This window comes from Sturnira hondurensis, unplaced genomic scaffold (genome assembly GCF_014824575.4).
Source record: "Sturnira hondurensis isolate 20B ecotype Veracruz unplaced genomic scaffold, ASM1482457v3 Scaffold0003874, whole genome shotgun sequence".
Lineage (NCBI taxonomy): Eukaryota > Metazoa > Chordata > Mammalia > Chiroptera > Phyllostomidae > Sturnira > Sturnira hondurensis.
The window spans coordinates 22,348-44,340 of record NW_028076505.1 but is presented as its reverse complement, the minus strand read 5'-3'; the positions used below and the strand labels follow the sequence as shown (position 1 = coordinate 44,340).

At 48.6% G+C, this 21,993-nt stretch overlaps 1 protein-coding gene and 1 long non-coding RNA gene across 2 annotated transcripts in view; one reads left to right on the top strand and one right to left on the bottom strand.

The window, feature by feature from the left end:
• Positions 1-3,266, bottom strand: part of KCNJ15 (potassium inwardly rectifying channel subfamily J member 15) — a 45,538-nt gene extending 42,272 nt beyond the window's left edge. Inside the window, exon 1 of the mRNA XM_037042961.1 lies at positions 3,193-3,266. The gene's annotated coding sequence lies outside the window, so the exon portion shown is untranslated. The remainder of the gene's footprint in view (positions 1-3,192) is intronic.
• On the top strand, positions 1,405-6,627 carry LOC118984823 (uncharacterized). Its single transcript, XR_005065994.1, has 5 exons — positions 1,405-1,958; positions 3,045-3,280; positions 3,530-3,675; positions 3,910-3,993; positions 4,175-6,627. It is a non-coding gene; the product is annotated as an uncharacterized LOC118984823 (long non-coding RNA).
• Positions 6,628-21,993: the final 15,366 nt, after the last annotated feature.

Genomic DNA, 21,993 nt, shown 5'->3' with positions numbered 1-21,993 from the left:
GAGCTGGGCTGCCTGTGAACACCGAGGCCCGTTGGGTTGCAGCGGCCATGGGTTTCTTGGCTGCTTCACCTGTGAAGCCGTGGTCCTCAGGAAAGCAAACACAGGCCTACAGAGGCGTCACTGGCCCTGACCTTATGAAATCAGCAGCACCATTTTTTTTTTGGCTGAAATGCCCTGGGGATCTGGGAAGAATGCCTGTGTGGATTCCAGCTGCGTTACCCCAAGTACAGACGAACCCAGAGACCATTCTGCTGAGCGCCTACATTTCTCAGATAACTACTTTCTCGCCTTGTCTTTGATCAGGAGTGTCTGTTTGCTCATTTTTTCTCCTGTTCCATCTCAACCAAGTAACACTTATCAAATAAAACTTCTTTTCCAGAACTTTACTTTTACCATTATGTGTGGTTTTCTCGCTCATGCCCTTCCAAGGGGGCGGGGGGGTAAGGGACAGGCTTCCTTTGTGCCTGTGCTGCGGGAGCACGTGCCACCGCCGGGCTCTGTCACCTCTGTCCTCAAGTCCTCTCCCTGTCTGTGAACTGGCCCCTGGGAAAGCTACCTGAGCGGCATCCAAGAGCAAGGTGTGTTGGGTCAGATCTGTGCCCTTCAGTGGCGCAGCATCCTTGAGAGGCACAGAGCAAGCGAACCTGCCTTGGTTCGTGGCGCCGCCCTGCCATCCAGGTCCCCAGCTCTGCCGCCCCGCCCACCCCATGCCCAACCCCCGCATGGCACAGGGAACTGTCTGAGAGGAAGGCAGAGGGAGGGGAGGGGAAGGATGGCCAATGACCTCTGCCTGACCTGCCCCCGCGCTCTCCCCTTACAAAGCGCCACACTCCCCTTTGCGAGCACAGAAAGTAACACTAGTCTCGCCATAGCTCCCTGACTGTTTTTGGAGTAGAGTTCGTTTTACTTCAAAGAAGAATTAAAACAACACATGTGAAGATACCAGTTGACTCCAGTGGGAAGTGCTTGAACTGTCATGGGGAAAAGACAGTAGCTGAATTACTTATAAACCAGAGCCTGAAGGAAATGATTAGGGAGGGTTATACGCCCTAAACAGTCATTCCCAGGGGCCGTCCTCAGCAGCTGTCCGGGGCTATGGCTCCTTCTGTGGACATTTCTGTTGGCTCTGAGGCCCTGCAGGGTCCACCGGGCAATCCGCACACACCTCTCGGCTCTGACGCCATGTGTGCGAGGAAGTCAGCCGCTCGTGTCTCGAGCCCAGGAGGGGGGTGCGGCAGGAAAGAATAGTTCAAGTACTTGACATTTACTGATTAAGTCCCCAAACGTTTGCCTCTGTTCACTGCCTAAAGCCACGTATGGGTGGTTTTCCTTGCAGCAAGCACGTCATTGTCATTCAGGTGTATAATTACACACACACCCCCCAGGACAGGAGGGAGCAAGCAGCCTTTCCAGGTTCCTTTTGCAGGCGAGGGCTGAGCTCTGCGTGCGAAGCCCCAGACCTGCTGTTGTTGGCTGCCAGGGCTGCTGGTGCGGGGAGGCAGGGGGCTCGCGCTCCCTCTGCCCCCCCACGCAGGGCTGCCTGCACCGGTTACAAGTGTGAAGGGGGCAAACTGGGGAAACAGCACTTTCTATAAAATGACCACAACTGTTGAGGAAGGAAGGATTGGTAAGAGGGAGGGAGGGCTTTTTCAAAATGTGTTTCCCTTAAGCAGCCAGAATCACAAAATTCAAGGAGGTCTATTTCTATAAAACCCCCGAAGGACGGGGTGTGTGCCGAGCTCAGAGGAGAGATGGCAGCCCCGTCGTTTCCTGAGCATTTCCAAGACAGGACTCCCGGCAGTTTGTTTAAACTCTTCCACTTCCCAACCTTTTGTGAGGACTTGCCGCGGGACCTCTGGGTCACTTCGCAGCCCCTTATTGTGTTCACAACCAGGGAAGGAAGAAACCCGACAAAAATGAAGCCCAGGAAAGAGCGGCCCCAGGGAGCTGCGTGTGAGGTGAGTGCTTTGCTGTCGGAATGGAAGTCTTCCGAGTCCTAGTTTTCACGACAGGACCGCATTTTAAAAAGGCATTAGACGCTTTTCTTTTGATACTTAAGACAGTTTTAAGTTGAGAGACGCTTTCACCCAAGGCTGTTGTTGATCATTACATATTTGTTTAAACATTTACCAGAGTCGACGAATTGGGACAGGATCTGGGGAAAGAGCTGATTGTGTGAATGTGATTTTCGGTTTTCAGGAAAAGAACCTTAAGAATCACTTGTAATGTTTTTTCAAAGTCCTTCCTTTAGGTCAATAAAAAAAAATTAAGATTAAGGTACTTTCTGATAAGAAGAAATAAATCTTAGCATTCGGATTGAGTGGGACAAACTTTGGTCTCTAACTTTCCCAAGTTAAATATTGCATTTGTTCTAAGTTTCTGAACCTGTGACTTGAAGTGATTGTGAGGTCAAGAAACATCCATTGAACAACGAATTCTTCTTTCCTACAGGCAGCTAGACGCGGAAGTGCAGGGAGGAGATTAAAAAAAAAAACTCGTTTCGCAGGAGCGATGTAGAAATTTTACCCGGCGTGACATTTATTAGCTGAGACCGGTCTGAACACACACGAAATTACACACAGATTAGAAAGCGTATTATGCAGGGGCCTGAACAAGCTCCCGGTGTCCTCCAAGTCAGAACTGTTTACATTCCGTATACCGCGCGTGGAAAACTTACATAACTTTTTCTCCTAAGGCTAGGTAGCAGAATTTTAAATACTCCAGTGAGGTTTCACCCTACGGCAACCTAAACTGATTTCTCTGCCACCCAAGGACAGAGCAGCGCAGGGGCAGACACGGAGAACCAGACAACCAGGAGCAGACTCTCCCCGACAGCCGAGGGAGACGCACTGGGACGGGGAAGTCGGAGTCCCCTGGTCCCTGATGGAGATCACGTACCACCCCCCCAACACACACACACACACACACACACACACACACACACACTGAGACAACATCTGGATAGTGTTTCACAGGCAAGAATAAAGCACTTCTTTTCCCTGCCCCATCATTAAGTAAAAAACCCGTTTTCCACATGCAAACAGCACTTGTAAACCCCCCCGGATAAGCTGGAACGTCCTGAATGATTTCAGTGAGTTTGAGAAGAATCACACTTTCGCCTTTTACCTTGAGAAGGAAGCATTTCCGAAATATCTCCCACACGCCCCGCCGGCTCCAGCTCTCTGCTCCTACCTGCCTGGCGAGGAGGCTGGCTCCTGGCTGGGGGTGCGCTCTGTCCGGGCAGAGGAAGGAGCCGTCCCTGCAGGTCGCCCTGGGAAAGGTAGGTGTGGGTGGGTTCCCGCAGAATGAATACGACTCTCACCGTTCCCTGTCAGTCAGAAACGAGTCGGGACAAGTTTGAGTAGGATTCACCTGAAGGAACTGGAGAGAGAGAAGGAGGTTGGAAGAGACTGGGCGGAGGGAGGGAGGGCTGGGGAAGGAGGGAGGGAGGGAAGGAGAGAAAGTGAGAGGGAGGGGGGAGAGAGAGAGAGAGAGAGAAGAGTCCCTGATGTCAGCTGTGTGTCTTAAGGAAACCTACAGCCCAGCAGAGAATCCTAATGGACGCCCGGTTTGGAGTTTTTCAGACACCTGTATAAAAGAACACGAAAGCCTCTTTAAGGAATGCCAGTTAATCTTTGAAGAAACTTCAGCCACTCTTGTCAAAGTCTTTTAAAGGTCCCTTTGCCTCAATAAACTACAAATAAATAGCCAGATTATTTTTTCCTAACCAGTTCGCCTTCACCCAAGTTCTCTCTCCCTGCCTGCCTTCCCCACTCCTAATGAATAGTAACATAAATCCTGCCTCCAGGGAAAATCTGTATCTCGGAATCTCCCTTCTCCTGTGAACGCCACTCAGCACGGCCTAAAATCATCCCGGCTCTTTATCGTGTCCTGTGTGTCCTATTTCAGAGCCCCACCGCACCTGTCGTGGTCACCCTGTGTCTCTCGAGGGACGCTTGAAGTGTCATAGCCCCTCCAAAAAGTGCGGGTCAAGTAGGTTGATAAAAGAGTATAAATGGAGGGTCTAATGTGTTGTTTCAGTTGAACTGTAATTCTTGTATTCTTAGTTTTGATGAGCAGATAATACCCACATCAGAACATAAGAGCACAAGGTCACAGGGGGAACTGTGTTTTTAGCTCAGTGCTTTTAAGGCCGTGTTGATTTTTCCTGTAGGCTGTTTTCCTTGATCAAAACGTATGCGGCGGTTGGACAGCTGCGGGCAGAGCTGGGCTCTGCTGGATCTTCGGAACTGGGGTCTGGCACGTGCATGAGAATCTGGTTTCCAGCGTCCACGCACAGAGCCTGGCACTTTTACAAGAGTCGCTCAGAATTCCATCCAGAAAGCAGGAGTCTGAGCGGACGTCTCTCCAGCTCTGGGAACGGAGGCTGCAAGCTCCTCCCTTGAACGCAGTTTCATGTCCTTTCCACGGAGGCCTGTCCGAGCCCGTGCAGGTCAGCAGCCTGCTTTAGCCCAAGTGCATGGAGACCCCCAGTAAGTTCCAGAAAAGAGGATGACTTCCCTCAGGCGCCTTCTCCAATGAGATGCCCTGCCCTGGTCCAAGGTCGACATGGAAGGGAGCAAAGGAGCCAGCTGATGAGACACTCACCTGTCCCTGACACAGGGACCTGCACTGCTGCTTTAAACTGGAGGGAAGAGTGTGGGACATGATTTATGGAGAGCAGAGGGTGTGTCTCCTCCTCCAAGTTCTGGGGCCTGAGGAGGAAGGCAAGAGGCCATCCCATTTCTCCTCCCCTCTCCCTTGACTCAAAGCCCCGACACAAGTTATTCCTTTTCTCTGTGTCCCCAGTGGGAACAGTGTACCAGTGTCCTTCCCTTTTGTTCCTGGGAGAAGATGGTGACCCCTCAGAGACGCTGGCCCCCCAGAGGCTCAGGGATTAAGAGTCTGAAGGAGCCACACAAGGGTCAGATTTTCAAGGCTGGCGGTCTCACTCCCAAGCCGTGGCACCAGACAGACCTCAAAGGAGGACACCCTAACAGTCCCATGTGACACCGATAAACACAGAGCGGGAAAGAATAAAAAGAGAAAACCCAGAACTCAGAATCTGAATCTGTGCTCCCTCGAACAGCATGCCTACACTGTTCCCTCTGCCGGGAGGATTCTCGGGTCTTCATTCATCCGCCTGGTTCACTGTCGCTGCTCAGGCCTTAGCCCAAATGGTACATCTTCTGGGATGTCGTTTTTAAGGCCCTTACCTCATACGGTCCCCATCCAACTCTGCATCTCGGTACCCCCTTCTGGTCTGAATGCCACTGAACACAGCTCCCTCACCCCAACTCTGCCATGTCCCGTGTATTCTATCTCAGAGCTCCGAGAGCTCTGCCTCACCTGTCTTGGTCACCGTGTCTCTTGGGGACACTTCACATATCATAGCCCCTCAAAAAGATGCTGGCCAAGTAGATTGATAAAAGACTATAAATGGAGGGTACAATTTGTTGTTACGGTTAAACTTTAATTCTTATCTCCTTAGGTTTAATTAATATTTGTCATTTCCCCTTTAATTATTAAACTGATCATTGAGTGTTCTCTCTCTATTTATAAAGCTCCTTTAATGATGTATTAATTTGACACTCAGGCCCCAAAGCCACAATCAGTCACATTTTAAGGTCGAGAAAGTTAGAACCAGAAAAGGCAACTGAGGTCCTGGAAGTCCCAGGGCTGGAAAGAGGGGGGTTGGGGCTCAGAGCTGCACTTCTCACTCTCGGGCCATGCAGTTTTCATTAGGGGACATCTCTCCCAAATTAGTCTATTGTGTGAGCATGCATATGCATGCGTAGATTCCTTTGAGTATCAAGTAATACACGACATGAATTATAACCATGGCCTAATACTCTGGCAAGTTTTATTTCTTGCAGGACCACGCATAGTAGAGCTCACATTCATTCATAACAGCCTTACAAGTGATGAGACAAGAAAATGAGTCCAAAGGACTGGTATGAACACATGAAATAATTTAAGTGTTAAGCCAATATTCTTTATGTGGGTGGTGGTTACCTGTTTTCCTTCTTTTTCACTTGGAGATATCCAACAATTAGATATTGAGGTTGTCCATCTGACAGAAGTCACAAAAGGAGGTGAGGCATTGTACACGTGTGGCTAAAGTGTGAAGTGAGTGGGAAAGTTCTAGAATGCTGCATCTATATAGACATGAATGCAATTTCTGTCACTGAAGACAGACTTTATTTTGCATGTTTTTAATAACTGAATGATCTAAGTATTTCTGGAAATTTCTGAGGCTAATGACAATGGAAATAAGACAAACAATTAAGCATAAAGAAAAATAGTGTGTGTCATTCAATCTCTAATTCGCTCCACGAGTAAAATTTACTTCACAACCTGTCTCTGAGGAGTAGGATCTGGAATCCAGCATATACAATTACTTCAAATAACAGTTAATCATTCTTTAACTGAAGATGTTCAATGTTATTAATCTAAGAGCCTTAAAAACAAACATGAATGACTATTTACCAAGTGACCTTTCTCTCTGTTTCTTTTTCTTTCCTTTTCTTTCTTTCTTTCTTTTTCCTTCTTCTTTCTCCCCAATTAATTAAAAGCAAAATCCTTTCATGTGTCAAATTTAAATAGAATGTAAATCTAAAGTCTAGACTTTTACCCAAAGTTCTCAAAAGATGTCTGAAACCTGGGCAGAAAAGATTACAAGAACTAACTTTTTCAAGAGAGCCATTTCCCAAGAATAATTTCCAAAAATGAAAAAAAAAGTATTGTAGTGCATCCAATTCTCATCTTGGCTTGAATCAAGACAAAAAACTTTGAAGTGTGATGAGAGGGAATAAAAATACACTTTTATCTTTGACTAGATCTACTTAAGTTGATTTAGATGTAGAACTATTTGGGGGGAGGTATGTCAGTTTTTAAAATACCATCAAAGCCTCCTATGACCCCCACCAGCTTAAAGAGCTTTCCACAGGCCAGGCAGGATTTGGTCATTTGCCTCCAGTTCACTCCCACCATCTCTGCCCCAGAGGCATTTACGTTGTCTCCCTGGTGTGTCTGTGAGCCATGGAGGATGAGGGATGCTCATTTCAATCCTTATAAGACTCTGCAGGCCCCAGGTGGGGACTTGCTTGCCTTTGGCCTGTTCAGGGAGAACCTTATCTTAGGAAGTCACAAAGTTGAAATCTTGTCTTGGAATAGGAGTTCTAGAAGCAGATGCTGAGACAAAAATTCACACATAATCAATTTAAAAAGTGCTCCTGGGAGGAATGTGAAGGAAAATAAGGGAAGCTCATCAGGGGAAGGAGGGAGTCAAGCAAGGGTGTGATCTCAGGCAAAGGCCACGCCCTGACTGACTCTGGAGTGAAAACAGCATCTTAGGTCAGGGAGCTGGGCTTTCATGCTCTTGGCCCAGTCCACCTCGGCTAAGAGTAGCAGGGGTGATGGGCATGCTGTCTCCCAAGTGCTCTGGCTTTCTGCATCTGCAAAGCAGTGCAGTCCTAGGCAGTCTTCGGGGTCTGCTAGTAGGGGCTTCAGGTGATCAGAGAGAAGTAATGCACATGGAAGCATAGAGATGGGCACCCAGAAACAGTGAAGGGGATCCAAGGGAATCTGAGTGGATCACCAACGGCTTTGGCTACAGTTGCTAATTCTGTGAGGGCTGGAATGATTCCTTTCCACTGGCATGAGGACACCCCCTGACTATGGCCCCTCACTCCCTCAATGTCCCCCACCCTCCTCCTCCATGCAATCAGGTTCCCAATCAAAATATAAGTGGGAATCTCAGCACCAATATTTGGAATTCAATTTAGGGTGCACATGCACGGTCTGTTGGAGCACGTGGTCAGTCACCATCAGTGCCAGGGGGATGCCTTCTAGCACTCACAGAAGAACCCTTTGTTATTGATATCATGAGGGTGGAGTTCAGTGAGTAACTAAATTGGGTGCCTTTTCTTTGCTGATTAGAAAGACTGCACCATCCAAGCACTGGAGTGAGTTACAGTTCAGCAGAAAGATGGGTGATTAGCTGACCATAATTCAGTATAAGTGGTATGTGATCAAAACATTCTAGAAGTCAACAGGGAGGTCAATGAACTTGACCTTGAACTTGAACGTGGGCTCAAGAGGAGGGATCAAGGCCGCCACAGATGAAGACAAAGAAGGGTTGTAGACATTCCAGGAAAAAGCCACCTAACAAATGCTAGTGAAGATTGGAAGAGCCAAGTGATCTGACCTTCGGGACATGTAAAGACTGTAGCTCTAACCTCAGCCTCATAGGGTTTACGTAGCAAAAATCACAAGAAAAAAGTGGACTCAGTTGTAGACTCCTTAAGAGTATTCCATTAAGTGTGAAAGGACATATGTCCAATTTGCCTTCATATGACCTCATGAGACAGAAAGTCACTCTTCTCTTAATGACATCAGAAGGACAAAGGCCACGTTTATTGGCATCAACATTTTGTTAATATTATTAATATTTAAACTAGGAAATCCAAGCTCATATTTGTTCTCTACCATTTTTACCTGCTAGTCAGATACGTGAGTCACCAATCAGAAATGAGCATGCCCAGAATGGACCCTACCAATTCCATGTTGTGAAGGAAGCCCCCCATCCTTGGCTCCACCCCCACCCATTTTCATGGCTCCTCCCTCCCCTGTGCTCTCTTTTCTCCCTCCCAGCATCTTTCTCTCACTCTGCCTCCCTCTTCCCAGCTTGGCTCCAGGAAGGAGGGAGACTTTCACTAACGGTTACATTCAGAAAGAGAACAAGGAGAAGAGTCTTAGTTAGAGTGGGAAGGAACTCCTGGAGATCCTCCTGTCCAGTTTTTTACTGTTTCTGTTGGAGACACTGAAGGCCAGACTGTGACTTTCCCGGTGTCGGCAGAGCCAGGAACTCAGGGCTTCCACCAGTACTTCACCGAAGTTTTCACGCACCAGCCTGTGCTGTGTCCATCCCCACATTTACCTGTTTGTACACATCTAAGTTAGTCAAGTGGCAGAAACCTTCATTAAAGTTGTTCCTGGTGTAAGAGGAGCTGTGAGTACCAGTTTGGGGCTGTCGGAATGGCTCTTCCCTGGACCTGGCTGATGGGTGTGGAGACTTAAAACAATGAAGGGTTAGTAGAACAGTGAGAATAATTGCTCCGAAGGTTCAAGCATGGGTAGCTCTCCTGGTGGGCACTGCACCGGGTTGGGCAGAAAACGGAGGGGTGTCTTCAGGACCGTTTTGGGGCTGGAATGACTCTTGAACAGACGCCACCATCCCGGCCCCCAAAACTGCTGGTGCCTCAGAGGCTGATCGCTGAACTCTCTTGGGACAGCTCTGAAGAACATAAGGTCTCGCCCCCAAACAGTGGCACTAGGATGGTGACCAGTTCTAGCATTCTCTCCCTCTTCATTCCTTCCCGAGATGTGCCATGTGGCCAAACAGCTGCATTAACTTTTTCCTGCTCTCAATTTGCCTCGACCCAGAACTCATTAGCCACTTAATATTTCTTCCTTACTGAAGATTCTGACAGGTAGTGAAAAAGATCAGTAAGTGTGTGGTAAGTGGGGGGCCCCCTTCTGTTGCACAGAGTCATGGCCACAGGCCAAGTTTTAGGGCATGATTTAGAGTGAGGAATGTGGCTGCTTTGTGTTCTGCAAAAGACCTGAGACATTTTGAAATTATCAACAACAATAAAAATTTTTGGAAAAGAGCTTCCGAAGCCAACTACGCAAGTCATAGGGATGAGGCCAAGTGAAGGTCTCCCCAGAGACCGGACAGAAGAGCTGCCCTGCGGGCGACCTGGCTTTTACAAGTGTCCTAGGCCTTGCGACAGGCCATTGACTCTGGTGTGGCTCACAGAAGACCTCTCCTAAAGGGAAGGTGAATGGCTCCCACTGAATTCTCTAGAAGTTTCTATGTTCTTCGATGTTTTTTCATCTCTCGATTTTTAAGCCACGTCCCGTCGGACAAGCCCTCCTCGCTGTTGATCAGCCGGCTGTGATCCCCTCCAGCGAATCTCGTTACCCGGACGCTCTTGTCCCATGTGGCTCTTGAGGGAGAGGCACAGGGGAGTGAGAACCACCTCCAAGGTCCCACTGGAGGCTTCTCCACCTTCCCACCATGATTCCCGACCAAAACAATTCATCGTAAGGAAAGCACTGGGACCGCTGTAGGGCTTTCTCACATTCTCCAATGGGATGCCCCCCAAATGGTCCTGAAATGCAAATGTTACCTCCAGGATGTTCCTCTCTAGGGTGACCGACCGTCCCGGCTCTGCCACAACTGTCTCAGGTTTAGTTTGGAAAACCTGCCATCCCCTAGTCCCACACAAACCCTGACAGCTGGCCACTCTTCCCCAGTGTGTCCTCAGCTCTCACGCAGTCAGGCGTCAAATTCTAACACACATAAAAAGTGTGTCAGTACTGGCACAATGACCTTATGGGTTAGTACCACGTGGACACTTGCTAGGGCAAACGTCAAGTCGAGTTTTCTCAAATGCGAAAATGTCCATGTAAAAAATCAAATGCAGGCAACGCCCAACACTCCATGCAGCGTGGAAGAAGGTGGAGGCTGGCCACCTTCCTTCAAACCTCCACTGGGGTTTGTGAGTGATTCTGAGTCCCCACCCAGAGCGTGGCTTGGGCGTTGGTGACTGCTGACCACCCAATAGTGAGGCAATTTCCTCCTGCCTTATTGGAGCAGGACTTGGTCGCTTGTGCAACCAACTGCATAGTGTATTCTAAATACACAGTTTGTCCTGGTTCGCTTCAGACCTGCTTTCACTAAGTGAGCCGCTCTGCGCTCACACCCAACCATGGAAGGTACACGGTGATGACCATGCTTCATAGTTGACAGCGTGGGTGGTCACCAGCAACGCAAACTTGAACCGGGAGTGTTACCATCTCAGGCCACCGCCACCAGAATGAGCCCACCTTCCTTTCCAGGCCCAACTGCACCAACCCTCTGGCAACAGTCTGGTCTCAGTGCTGTGACCTCTGAATCGATGGTGTAGGGATGCTCCAGGCCAGACAGGGAGGCACCTGCAGCCACAGACCCTGCCACCTCCAGGTGCAGACCCGCCACTGTACATAGGGTGCACTGGATTGGGGTCCAAACTCCAAAAGTAGCATTTATTTTTTTATTTTGAAGCACCTCTGCAATTATCTGAGTTATGTCCTTATTTTTGTATTTTGCATTATTTATGTAATCACTTCTATTTTTCCAGTGTTATTGAGAAATAATTGACATGCGCCACTGGATAAGTTGAAAGTGCACACCGTGATAGTCTGATTGATGTGTTCTGTGAGGTGATTACCACAGTGTCAGCCCCCTCCTCATACAGACACAAGAAAAGGGGGACAGGAAAAGAACCTGTTTGTCGTGGGGACTCTCAGAATTTACTTTCTCAACAGTCTCCCTGTGTGTCTGACAAGAGCCACATTTAGAAAGCTGCAAATAAGCCAGTCCAGCCAACACTACTATCTCCCCGAATGATCCCAGGTCGAGGGGCTCCACAGCAGGGGTGAAGGGTTCTACAGTTTCCCCCGTCTTCACACTTCAGCAATTGGCTCTTGGTTAGTGACAAAGCACACATTTCAGCTTTGAAAAACCAGGCATTCTTCTTGGTGACATCAGTGGACAGGCGATATGTCCGGTTCTAGCTGCCGGGGCAGGCTCGGTCCTTCGTCACCAGGTCCCGTCCAACGGTCGCCTCTCTGCAGGTCTCCCTTGTTCTAACATGTCTTGCACGATATTTTGGTCTTGGAGCACAGAGAGGGCCTCTTTCCCACTTTTCCTGGGATCGGAGCCTGGCCTCTGGCGGGGCCCACTGGAGGCAGGGTGCCTGCTTCCCGGCCTTTGCTTCACTCTGCATTAAGCGATGGTATTACGCTGTGAGGCCCTCGTTTGTAATTTCGGAATCACTTCCCTGTGGGTCCACGCAATTTCTGCCTCTGATAGCAACAGAAAATCATGAAAACCCTGATTTTGTTTCAGCACCCCTATTTCTTCATGGAAGGGGAGTCTTGGAGAATTCTTGGGACTCATCTTAAATACTGATTACTAACAGAACAGGGTAAACAATGAGGTGGTTTTTTTTGTTTTTTTACTTTGGGATCTTTTCCATTACAAAGTTGTACCTTTTTGCCAAATATTCTAGTTAGTGTGGAAAAACTGAGCAATCCACATTGGCTGGCCTGTGTAAAGTGAACGAGCCCAGCCGAGCTGTGCTGCATTGGAGAGGGCTCCACACTGAAGCAGTGTGACCCCAGGAACAGGGGGTCAAGCACACGCAATCTCGCTCTGCACCGCATCGCCTCCTACTCCATCGCCATCTACTCCTCATCGCCTTAGCCAAGGGTGGGTGCCAGTCAGGCCGCCCTGCCTGGAGAAGTTGCAGAAATGGTCATCCGTGTACCCACTAATGTATCAGACAGCCGAGGGACTCGAGGGGAAGCTGCCCACAGTCCCTTTTGCTCTAACATCACGCGTCACCTACCTGATCCAGTACACGCGTCCAGACTTCTGGGTTACCAGCAGAACACAGAGCTGATAAAGAAGGATATTTTTTCTTGTCGTTCTCCTCTTTGATGGTCCAACCTAAAGAACAGAAGCTGGAGAATTACGAGGCAAGTTTGGCCTCCTGAAAGCAAAGTCATACAAGCCTGGGTGTCCTTGACGTTCATTAGACGACACCCAGGCTGAAGATGGAGGGACTGGATTCTCTTTATTCCCTCTTGAGAAGTCCCCCTGGGGAGACCCCCCCTTCATGCATTTGTTCTCCACCATAGGCTGGAGAACATTTTCAGTCTCTCGAGTGCTCTGTCCCTTTGGGTTTGGTTTGCCGCAGGGGTCACCCTAACTCAGAGTGAGTGGGGACTTAGGACTTGGCTCTTTCTTCTTCAAATGACTTTCGCTTGGAGAACTTCTACTAATCACTGACACCTTGCCTCAACGCACTTCCCTCCTGAAGTCCGTGTGTGCTTCCCAGGCAGCCCTGGTTCCGAAGAGGCACCGTTGGGACTTAGCAACAGCGGACAATTCTCACGCAGGGGAGCGTGCACACCAGCCAGAGCATTGGTATTATGACTGTGACATTTTGTTTTCCAAATTGCCTAATGGTACATCTTATCTCAGTGAGTCAACTCGCATTGCACAGTGTGGAGACCCACGAGAAACTTGAGCCTAAAACGTAACCCTTGCCTCAGAGCAGCGAATCATTTTATTATTTATTTCTGGTACGAAGGGCGGTACAGTGGGGGGAAGAAGGGTGCGTTTAGTCCCCAACAGATAGTGATTCCTTTCTAGGATGTCTGTGTCCCAGCTGCAGGCCCAGGAAAAATCGTTGTCTTCTGTGAGCTGGCTTTTGCCCTGTGAATTGGGAGGTGAAGACATGTTCCTCCCAGGGCTCCTGTGCAGCTCAGACAAGGAAGGGTCTGAGATGTGTCTAGCCCCCAAAGGGTTAAGAGGGCAGTAGGAAGTAGAGTTTCACGGTGAAGGTGGCTGGTGTCAGGACATTCTTCCTGCCCATTGTACTTAGCCACTGGGGCAGAATCCTTCCTCGTTTGGCCTGAACTCACGTCCAGGAGTGCTGGCCCGATCTCTGTCCCAATACACAGGTTCTCCTTTGTCCCTTGCATTTGAATTGTGGGACAGGTGAGCTGGCCATTCAGTTCCTTGCAAATGTACTGTGTTTGCACTGGTTCTCATAGGGAGACCCTGAGCTTGACGAAAATGCCGTGAATCTCTAGAAGTCTCGCCGCTCCTTCCCTGGAAAGCAGTGTGGGTGCTGGGCTTCTCTGAGTCTCCCTCTATTTCTTTTATTGTAGATCGCTTGAGGGGTCCAATAGTTTAGATTACGTGAACACATAGAACTTAATTGAAGTGCCAGGTACTGCAGTGATCAGCTGCAAGGTTAATGCCACTTAGTTAAGCATTGTTTGTCTCTTGAGCTTTACAGGACGTTCATATTCCCAGTAATCGGGCAGGAGAATCTAGCTCCTATCTTAGTTGCAGAACCTAAAAAAAACTTTGCTCAGACCCCCCTTCTGTTCTTTTGCTATTCAAGGGCTGACCCTGCCCCATGCTGACTCAGAGACTGGCATCACTGGTTGCTGGTGTGTGCAAGTGTGTAAAGACGGGGTGGGGAGGGCGTGCTATTTGCTGTTCCTTGTGAAGGGATGTGCCCTGGCAAACAGTGAAAACTCCCACCTGAATTGTAGAACCTGTTTGGGCCATGTCACCATGGGCCCAGTTTAGAAGCAGTGACATTTGTCAGTTTGCTGAACCCTAGAAATAAAATTTCACTTAAGAGTGAACCCTGCATCAGCAAGGTTCTTTCTAGTGTGTCATGGGTATTGGGTTTCTTCCTCTGAAGGCGGTGAGGGGGTGGCAGGTAGTGGAAAGTGTCTTTCCACGGCCAAGCATAGTAAAGCACATGTCTGTTTATCAGGAACACGGGAAGTCATGGACCATGACCATGCTGACACCAGCCTCCCGCCAAAAGGCCAACTTCCCAAGTGACCACAAAGAACACGTGATTAGACAGAGGAATGGCGTTTTCTTTGACCTCCAGTGTTTTCTTAAATCAATCAATCTCTCCACCCACCCACCCATTCATCCTTCATTTTCTGCTTTTATTCTGTAACTTTGCCTTTTTTCTTAAAATTGAGGCTCAGGATAATTTCCAACTTGAAAAGTCTCCCGTCAGAAGTTCAAGTTTGGATCTCAGACATGTTATTTGTGAATGGCAATTCCCAGATGTTGACTCTGCGGAGTGCGACTGGGACTCCCGGTCTGACAGACAATGCGGTAAACACGTGTCCCTCTAAACCAAACGCAGGCCCACCGCACTGGCCGGAGAGCAAGCCCCGTGGCCACAATGCAGGGCAACACAAAACACAACTTACCTCGTGAAGATTGCATTGGAGTTCTGCTTGTTCTGTAATTGCGTTTCCTCGTTACTTTTTTAATGGAAATAGAGCATTGGAGAGATTCATACTTTGCCTAAATGCTTAACCCTGATTCTAACCGGGATTCCAAAGACACTCCCTCGGGGCCAGCATAGCTCCCCGCTTGACCCCCAGCAGATAGCGAGGACTATGGAACCACCCTCACCCCTCCCACGGGCGGCTGGGAATCCAAAGGGAATCAAAGGCAGCCCCGGCAGTTTTATTTTTGGCCTGCACTCTGCAGCAAGAGTCCTCCGAATGTTTGTCTTCATTGTTCCCCGACAGTAACCAATACTCCTGGGTCTGATTGAACTTGGCAACACAAGAAAACCCTAGTGAGCTCACTGCTTCAAGAAAAATCAGGACTTTATTAGTGGGCTCGGCTCTTGTTCTTGAACCATACAACAGGGAAACAGCACTCTGGCCTAGACACAAGGTTTATTTCAGTTCTGTTAATAACAACTGCTGTTTGTTGCAGGCTTACCGTGGGGCAGGAATTTGATCTAGGTGCTTTCTTCCCACCGCCTTGTTTAATTGTTATTCATTATTAAATTTATTATTATCGTATTAACACATCAGCACCTGTGAGATAGGGATGATTTTCCCTACTTTACAAGTGAGAAAATGAAGTTTCAGGTTAAGTCCAAGTTCAAATGGCTAGTGATTTGAAGTGCAGAGGTTCAGATCTTGTTCTCACCCTCAAGTCCCCACACTGAATCACAGTACTTGACCCCTGAAGTCATAACCCATACGGGTCACCTCTGGCCTAATGGAGGTGCCTTACAGGACCACACCATAAAGGCCAAAAGGGCCCAACCTGAACACATGCATTGCAACAAGGTCCTGTTTGATTCCTGGCTGTAGACACCTGTCATCATCTTTAAAAATATGATGGAATTAGAAGGTGATCCCCAGCCTGGTGTCAAACGCAGCCTTCTGAGAAGGTTGCCGGGGAAATGTTCCCAGGCAGCTGGTAGCAATAATCCATGTGTCTTTTCCGGAGTATTTTTTAGCCTCGAAATGATAATGAAGTAGAGCTGTGTGGACGCCAGCCCTGACTAAAGAATCTCCCAGAGAGACTTCTAAATGGCCAAGTGATTCTGGTGTATTTGGTCTAGGTGAGGCTTGGACCCCCGATACCATGTTTAAGTCCTGAGGTGATTTGTTTTTTGTTTGTTTATTTGGTTCTTGTTAATGTGTGGGGGTGACAGTAGTTCATACAATTACATGCGTGTCATGTGCACATTTCCAGGACACATCATCTGTGGACTGCATTGCGTGCACACCACCCAAAGTCAAGTCTCCTTCTTCCACTGTAACCTTGACCTCCTCTACCCTTTACCACCCTCCTCACCCCCTTTTCCTCTGGTAATCACCGAACTTCTGTCTTCATCTCTGAGCTTTTGTTTGTTTGTCTTCTTCGTTCTACCCAACTAAGTTGAAAACACTTGTTTGCAAGACATACGCACCCCTATGCTCATTGCAGCACCACTCACAGTAGCCAAGACGCAGGAACACCGCAGTGCCCTTCAGTGTACAATTGGATGGAGACTCTGTGGTATGCATACAAGACCGAACCCTGCTCAGCCATAAGAAAGGATGGGATACTGCCATTTGCGACCACATGGATGGATCAGTCTTGAGAACATCATGGGGAGGGAAATGAGTCAGACAGAAACGGTCCTGAGATGATCGGACTGAAGGCAGGGTTGACAACCACAGAGGCAGACGAAGAGGAAGGAACAAAGTGAGGATGCAGGAAGCTTGAACTTCAGACCAGGTCTCCAGTCCCTCGCCCCTTCCCACCGAGCCTTCCTCCCGACCTCCTGCTTTCAGACCCTGTGACAGCAGGGCCTGCAGAAACCTTCTGCGGTCGAAGGAGGGCCACGCCTTTCCCTGCACGTCATGGGTGAGTCACCGACCCCAAAGGGAGCGCCTCAGACCCACAGTACCCGTGTGGTCGCCTGCCCCAGGACGTGTCCAGTCCTCTCAGCTGCCCTTTGGTCTGCTCCCCCGGGCATAACTCTGGCTGTTTTGGTGGCCTCTTATTAAGAAGAAAAGAGGCTGTTCTTAGTCCCAAACACCCACTGCTGCCCATTAGTTCTGCAGAATAAATAACTTAAAAGTTACAACAGGACGGACCCCTGCTGTCTCATTAGCTACAGTGCTTTGCCCCAGGGCCTGGGAAAAGACAGAGCTTTCCAGGGGGTCAAAGGAAAATGTCCCGCTTTCCCCCATTTCCTATTGAACCTCGGAGTGAATAGGGACTGGGCGGGAATCAGAGATAAAGATCTTTCTGGTTGGGGCTTAGTTCCGCCTAGAGGAGGCTGTCAGCTCCCTGAGTGAGCTGGGTGGATCTCCTGCCAGGGGAGCCGGCAGTTCCCTTAGAGGCGACCTCCGGCCACTCCGGGTCAGACCCCACAGTGTTTGGGGAGGATGGAAGGCACACCTATGCGGAAGTTGGTTTGGTGACTGCCAGATGAGGAGAGGCGATAGGTCTAGATTCAGGTCCTAAGGCCCTTGTTCAGGTCCGGTTTCTGTGCTAAGCCCGAAATGCGGACTCCTCTCTGTTTCCTGTCGCCTAGGTGTTTCAGCGTCTCAACTAAGGGAGCCGCGCCCACCCTTTGTCCTCACTCGTGTACATTTGGGAGAATAAAAGAGGTACAGTCTGGTTTATATTACATATTGACTCCCCCCCGCCTTAAAACACATCTAATCTGGTATGGTCCTTTCTTTCTTTCTTCCAGTCTAGTGGGTGAGAAACTAGTTTAACCACAAAGAACACAGCGGGCCAACGTGAGCAGCTCTGTCTCAGGTTCGGTTTACATAAACAAAACGGTCACGTAGATAGGGTATTATTTTTTGAAAAGGAAGAAAATAGACAAAGCGGTGTCTCAGGACATGTCTTATGTGGGTTAAGCTTTATATATACAATCTGAAAATGAAACAAACAAGGACTCAAGCTTGGGTGACACTTAGCAAGTCTTTATTTAAGTAACAAATGGCTAACAATAGAATTGAAACTAAAAGTAGTTTAACGTAGGTCATGTCTAATTCTGAAGTGCAATAGAATGAAACAATTTATATTTAGGCATGGTTACTTTATGTTAATAACAGCCTAGCACAGGTACCAGCAAACCACAGCCCATGGGCAAATTCGGCCCACCACCTGTTTTTGTAAATAAAACTTTATTGTAACACAGACACACCCATTTGCTTACAAATTGCTTATTGCTGTTTTCATGTTAAAATGATAGAGCTGTACAGTTGTGATGAAGAAGGATGGCCTGCAAAGATGAAAACGTTTACCATCTGGTCTTTGTCAGGGAAAACCCTTGACCCAGCCGACCAAGACCCAGCTGATGTCTCAGGGACTAGTCTCGGAGAGAAGAGGCAATCCCCAGGGGAAAAGAGAGTTCTCTCCAGCAAGCAGTAACTGAGCACCAAGGACAAGACTTGTCCTGTGACTAGCAGAAGTCCTGTGACTTCATCAGAAGATGAAAAGATGCGTATTGTACAATCCTGCCCTTAAGAGAATTTTAGTCTAGTTGGGAAAGTCAGAAAGAAGATAAATAACTCTAAAAATGTATACCTTGGAAGACCATCCAGAATGTTCACTTTCTAAGACGTTAGCCCAAATCTCAATAATGGTACAGACCCGAAAGTTCAGGGACATGGCTGAGGTTGCCGAACCAGGTGATGAGGCACAGAGTCGAACCCTTGCCTTTTTCCGTCCCAGGCGCCGCACCCTTTGGCTTTGTCCCCTTTAGCGTGTCCAGTGCTCACCAGGTTTCATCAAGCATCTCCTATGGTCACTCGTCCAAAAGCCATGGAGGCAGCAATGGACAAGAGACCGTCCCCGACACCCAGCCCAGCTTCTCGCTTCCTCTCTCTTTGACTTGAGCTTCTAAGTCAGCACACAGACGTGCAGTTTGTCAGGTGGGAATGAGCACTGGGGAAGAGAAAGCAGGTGTGCTCGAGGGGACTTGATGAGGTAGACGGGAGGTCAGGAAGGGGTCACCCAGGAGGCGACTTTTGGACAGAGCCCTGTAGGACGAGGGATAGGCGATAGGAAGAGCGTAGGAGGGGAAGGTCTGGAGAAGAGGAGGCATGGGCACTTGGCAGGAAAGCTGTGGGGGTGGCCTGGGGGCAGAACTCCTGTAGGGCTTCGCAGACCACTGTAAGAACTTGAAAGGAAGCTACTCGGGGCACTTAAAATCGCTCAAATGTCAGATGCAACACTCTTGAAACGTCTTGCCCTGGGTTTTTGTCTGGCTTGACCTAAGAAGATGCCTGAGTGTGGGTGTGGGGAGAGTGGCGAAGGGGGTCTTTCCCACAAACACCCGCTGTGACACCCCAGTGCTCACTCTCAAGGGGGCAGAAACAAAGGCCAGAGGAGCTGCCTCGGGAGCAGCGGGTATTTCGGAACCGCTTCGAGTCCCCCTGGGCAGCACACAACCACCGTGTCGTGCCGCCCTGATTACATTTCCTGTTTGAGTAAGTGACCACGAGAGTGTGAAGAACCTGCCCTTCCAGTATTGCCTGCGTAAAACAAGTGACCGTAGGACAGCGGAGACAAGTCCAGAAGGACAGACGTGGCTCAGGGTGCTCTGGCTCTTCTCCAGGACAATCCCTCTCTGGCAGAAGAAAGAGGTTTATCCCACACCTACCCTGGGTCCGTGTGAACAACAGGACAGAGGAGAGTAAAGTCCCTCTCAAAAAGTTTAGACTGCAGAACAAGGTAATTCAGGAAGGGTGGAAATCCCATATCGTACCGATAGAATGTTTTGCCAAAATGTACTTAAGGAGTTGCCTCAACTCTGCACACTCTCACCAATTTGCTGCTTGTGGCAGAGAACCTGCATCTGGAAGCTCGAGCACGTTTGTCCAAGATGAAAATTCCCCCGAGCGGCTCAGTCCCCTGGCATTCGCCAAGCGACAGGGAGGCGTCCGGCTGGCTTCACCGTGGAGGCTGTGGGTTCCAGCACGCCGCCCACTGGTGTTTTGAACTCTAGTACCCCATCCTTCAGTGAAACATCTGGGAAAAAAAGCTGTGCCCCACTGTCTAGCAAGGTGACCTGGCTGTCTTGCACTTGGGGAAATGGCAAACCTGAAAATTCTCAGCAAGAAAAACATGTCTTACCAAAGCACAAACCAGACACTTGGCACCCACCCTGTGTGACGCAGGGCTCCCCGGCTGGCAGGAAAACCACAGTAAAGAATTGATTATGCTGCTAGAACACATTCCATGGGCTGTCCAAGGCTATTTTTATTTTACAATAAGGGACAATATGTTCCATGATGCCTGAACTTTTTAAAAATTATATTTGCATATTCATTAAGACCAGTGAATCCCAGAGAATCTGTCAATAATTTGAACAAATGAACTACATGGGGGTAAGTTCATTAAATTCAATTCAACTCAACAATAACACACACACATACACGTGTCATTTTCATTATGCCACTGATGGCTGGTACCACCTACTGACTCTGGAAATCTTTCATGGGAGATGAGCACTTTGAGAAACTGAACCCCGGGAAAACAGTTTTACACACCAAACGCCTGCATTTTTTAGTCTTTCTTTTCTCTTTCAAGAGAAGTCAGTTGTGAAAGCCATGTTTGGTCAAGGGCTATTTGGTCAAGAAATGACCTAAATCCTCGTAATCGGGCAATCCAAGAACCTTACCCACAAGAAAATAAATGTCCCTGCTTTAACTGAGACACCATAAAAATTAAAGTTGTTTTGGAAGAAGGAATGGCTTCCCTGAAACATCACGGCTAGTCAACAATGCAGACGCATTCTGAGAACGACTTTCCATTCACCCCTGGAAGCAGAACAGACAAGCGGCCTGTGAGACTACTCGGAAGCCTAGACGGTGCACTGAATGTCTCACGCAAGAAAAACTTCCTTGCTGATGCTTAACTTGTTATCACAACCGCTTTTGCTTTTTCAGAACTTCCTAGCTACTTTTTAACCAGTTTCGCTCGGGAAAAGCGGCCACAGTGCATCAAGTCCAGGCATGGGGCCCTCGAAGGAAGGTCTAGACTTGATGAGCTTTGAAAATTCCCCATTGTTTTTATTGTTTATGGACTTTGAAAAGGCTAGAGGTCAAGACAGGGTTAGCCAGCTGCAATACCATGGTGGGAGTCGACATTTCTTGGTGGCCAAAGAAAAAGGTACACTTGATGACTGTGGTCCTCAGAGGACGAAGGGTGTGGGAGGTGGCCGTCATCTCCCCCAGTAGATGGGAGTAATGAATCCGACTGTTCCTCGCAGAGAGAAGGAATGGAGAGTGCCCCCCAGGGCCAGAGCTCCGTCAGGGACCACGGTAAAAGTCACGCGCACATATGCAAATTTACACCTCATAAGAAAACAAATAAACCAAGGTTCTTGTTCTACTTTTTCTACCGTCAGTTTTGCTGACAAGATCGGGAGACTTGAGCCAAACATCTGCATCAGATGATAAAGTCACGGCAAAAATGTCCTGTCTCCACTGCAGGGCAGTCACACCGAGGCAGGCGCACAGTGAAGCTGTCTGCTTTCATTCAAAGCGGAGAGGGGAGCCCGGCCGAGCTCCCCCAGCGGTAGCGGTTGTATTTTCCTGGTAGCCCTGGTGTGTACTTTAGACGAGGCTGGAGAAGCCGACCTTTTCCATGTCTTTGGTTTGTTCATTGGCCTGAAAAGATCCCCACACCTATGCTGGACCTGGTGCATTGTTTAACTATTATTTTTATTTAGCTTTTATAGGGTACCAAAAATGTGGTTGGCGTTAACTGCATTTTCTGCCTTTCCAGCTCGAATGGAAATTATTTTTTTAAGCTCTTCAAAAGAAAAAAGGGGGGAAAGGGAAAAAATAAAATAAATCAGGACCCCAGAAAAGGTTTTTCCAAACTCAGGTGCCAACAAAGTCTGGTGGGGGGCGGTGCCTGGGGATTCTCTGGGGAAGCAGGGTGCTTTGCTGAGTACCCTCAGTGGCAGGGACATTCCAGGTGCTTTCTGACTTGGTGCCTCTGTGGCTTTGGGCTGACTGAGCCACGGTTACAAAAAATCAGCCTTGTAAAGTGAATGCCCAACC